The following is a 3,760-nucleotide window of genomic DNA, read 5'->3' on the forward strand; positions in this document are numbered from 1 at the left end:
CCCCATTCTGCCATGCAGAATGGGGTTGGACTGGATGGCCCTTCTAGGGGTCTCTTCCAACTCTATGATTCCATGATTCTGTAGCACTCTGAGCCTACTGTGATTTTAATAGTTTTTAAATGTATAAAGGTATAAAGTCTTATAATGCAAGCCATGCACTGATGGACTATTGCACTATAATTTTTTATTGATTGATTTTATACCCTGCCTTTCTCCCAAAATAGGATTCTCTTAAAGAGGTTTGTTTATTATAAAAAGAAAGGAACGTATAATGGCTTGGAATTAAAAATTATGGTAGATAGATAGATAGATAGATAGATAAGTCTTGGAATTAAAAAGTGTGTGTGTGTGTGTTAAAATTAAAAATCCCTCTTGGAAGTGGGAATGAAATGTTGTGTGGATGCAGCCTGGGTTCTTAGCTCAGCTCAGAAGTTGGAATACAGTGTCTCAAAGCATGAGCAGAGTGCCTCTGAGCATGAACAGAGTGGCTGCCGCTCATTGCTCGAGCAGCTGTACTTTGCCTTATCGAGCTGAATTTATCTGATGTAAACACCTTCAGAGGAAGAACTCAGTTTGCATCTGCTCTGAAAAAATAATCCAGTTTGATGCCACTTTAACTGCCCTTGGCTCCATGTTGTGAAATGCTGGGATTTGTAGTTTGTTGTGGCACCTGACAGATGACTCAACAGGTCCTCAAAACTACAGATCCCAAGATTCCATAGCACGAAGCCATAATGGAAGTTAAAGTGGTGCCATCGAGGTGTCGAGGGTAAACGCTCGACCCTCTTTTTGTGTCTTGGGGGGGCTCTTAGCCTCTCAAAATGGTGGCACTTAGTCTTGACCCCCCTTCCCAAAATCCTGGCTACGTCCCTGTATATATAATACTACTTTTCTGTTTTCCAGTCCAAAATAACCACCAATCATGTTCAACAAATAGAATTCAGGCTTTAGTTACAATAATCTCACCAGTCGTGTCTGATTTTGCATGTTAAGCAGATTCAGACTTGGTTAATATTCAGATATTAATATTCCAGGGATCTCCAGTTAAGGCCAAGGAAGAAACCTGTGTAAAACACTGGAGAACTAGAATTGTCCATTACTGTGATTGATAGACCAGTGGTTGGGCCCAGTATAAGGTAGCTTTCTATCCTTGTGTTGTTAGACTGTCCTAAAGATATTCCCTTTGGATTAACTTGAATTCAGAGGATACAGCTGTTGAATTTTCAGTGTAAATAAGGAAATAAAATTAAAAGATAGAAACCTGGAGGCAGAGGGGAAACACCTTGCTCTCTTCTTTTCTAACTTTCCTGTTAAAATCCAGTTAGATCTTGTGTTGTCAGGTTTTCAAAACAGCAGTAAAGGACAGGAGACAATCGGGAAGTAGCTATTAACAAATTTTGGCCTACCTAAATACCAAATGGAAGTATTGAGTTCAGTTAACTTAGCCCTGTGTTTCTCTAAAAAAATTACCATCTTGTCCACATGAAGTACACATTTCTGTCTTTATGAAAAGCCCAAACCCTAAATACAAGATTTTTAGCATTTTGTTCAGTCTATACAAAAGGAAAAGCTTTCCAACCCTCAAATAGAGGGCAATCTTTACAGTAATAAGGACTTGCCAGTCTTGTAAGGCACACATTTTCCAGCCTCCTGATAAGAAACACCCCTTATAATAAGGGACACCTGGCAACCCTAGTTAGATCCCATTACCAGGGAACCCAGAACCTTTAAGTTTAAGCATCCCTGCAGGCCATTATTATGCTCTTTGTGGACCACACAATTGAAACTGACTTGTGGCCAGTTCTTGACTGCACACAATAGAGAAACAGCTTAAAAGAGGAACAGTAGCTTTCATTCCAACTGCTCTCCAAAATAAACTTTACACCATCCTAAATTATACACTCCTATGACTAATGATCTTATCCTATGAAATTCTGTAGCCATTAAAGGATGTGCCTGCCAGCAACACCTGGGTAACATTGCATGTCACTGCTCTAGTCCACAGGTGGACAAAATGTAGGCAGTGGGTCACATGCAGCTCCAAAGCTGGGTTTTCTTGGCAGTGCTCACTGTCATATTTTGCCAAAAAAATGGGTTATTCACATCCCCAGAGGTTTCTAGAAATATTTGGCTATTTTAGGGTCTTATTAGCGGCTGGGGTAGAGGCCTTTCCTCCCAATCTGGAAGCGACTAGATTCTTTTTCAGAGGTAAAAGTCATCAAAATGTGTGTGTGGAGGGTGAGTGAAGTGGTGTTGTGGATGCCAAGCCAAGAAGCTTGGGGTGTTACTGGTCAAATTGGGAGCTGAAGATCTTTGGCAGTCTGGACTGTGGGCTGGAATGGATAAGGATGGACCTTTGAGCTCTTGAGGAAGAGGGTGCAGGTATTAATTTCAAGATGTCATATTCAGGAATGAATTTTATAAGTTTTCAGTTTTAATACAGTACTGACTGTTAGGAAATATTATTGTTAGTTGTTTGAGTTGTGAGAAAGAAGAGTCTCTCAGCTCATAGCATTTTCTTTATTCTGATGTTACGGTATAGAGTTAGTTATTCTTAAAAGTTTACCCCGAAGCATGCAATTAATTAAGAGTTGCTACCATTTTGCAAGGTGTCATATGTTGAGTACAGATGGGAGAATTGGAAAAATAAATGTTATGAAGGATTGACAGGTTTTTTTCTGGCGGTTCTACTGATCTAGGCCAGTTTTTGATCTGTTCAGTTTGTTAGTTGCTTGTTAATTTTTCTATGACAGGAGAGGGAGACAACTAGTCGTGGGCTTAGGGTTGCCATTTCACGGTGGTGGGCGGGACTTTCCCGCCCCCGCCCCCGGGTGGCTGCCCAACTCTGAGCTCCCAGGGCTGCTGCCTGCCTTCTATACAGTGGTACCTCGGGATACGAAATACCCAGGTTACGAAATTTTCGGGATACGAAAAAATCCCATAGGGAATTATTGTTTCGGGTTACGAATGTTTTTTCGGGTTACGAAAAAACTTTTGGTGCTTTTTTCGGCTTTTTCGCACGGAATCGCGGCTTTTCCCCATTAGCGCCTATGGCAATTCGGCTTACGAAGGCTTTTCGGGTTACGAAAGCGGCCACGGAACGAATTACTTTCGTAACCCGAGGCACCACTGTAGAGTGCTGCCTATGAAACATGCTTGGAGCAGCAGTAGGAGGACTGAAACCAGCAGGGGCGGGGTCTGCTGCACTGCCCTGCCTCTATTGGCCAGCCCTCTGCTTCCTTATTTGGGCATGCTTCAAATTTCCAAGCGGAGAGGGCTTTGCAGGCAAGTTGCTTTTTGTTCTTCCCCTTTCTCTTTCTCTTTCCCCTCCTTCTCTTCTTCTTGTTATTCCGTTTTTTTTCTCCTCCTCTTCCCCTCCTCTTCCTCCTCTCCTTTTTCTTCCTTTCTCCCCCCTCCTCATCTTCTTTTTCTCTTTCTTCCTCTCTCTAAGCCCCCTCCTCTTCTTCTCAGGGGTCCAGGGCCTCTCAAGGCTTTGCCCCCATTAGAATAGAAAAAAGGCTTTGGATCTGTCCCATAAATCCCTCCTAAGTTGAGACATACCTGGGAAAAAGAGGGGGTGAGGGGGTTGGGGGGATTGGAGGGGGCAAGGAAAAGGAGGAAGGGGGGAATTGCTAAGAAGGCTTGGGAGTGGGAAATGTAGTTTGCAGTGGCACAAGGGTCTGCCTGTGATCTTGCAAATGCTATGGCTGCTAGGGAGTGGGAAATGTAGTTTGCAGTGGCACAAGGGTCTGCCTGTGAT

At 43.0% G+C, this 3,760-nt stretch overlaps 1 protein-coding gene across 4 annotated transcripts in view; it reads left to right on the forward strand.

The window, feature by feature from the left end:
* Positions 1-3,760, forward strand: part of FUT2 (fucosyltransferase 2) — a 56,415-nt gene that overhangs the window by 49,777 nt on the left and 2,878 nt on the right. The gene's annotated exons all lie outside the window — the stretch shown is intronic.

Source organism: Sceloporus undulatus, chromosome 6 (assembly GCF_019175285.1).
Source record: "Sceloporus undulatus isolate JIND9_A2432 ecotype Alabama chromosome 6, SceUnd_v1.1, whole genome shotgun sequence".
NCBI lineage: Eukaryota > Metazoa > Chordata > Lepidosauria > Squamata > Phrynosomatidae > Sceloporus > Sceloporus undulatus.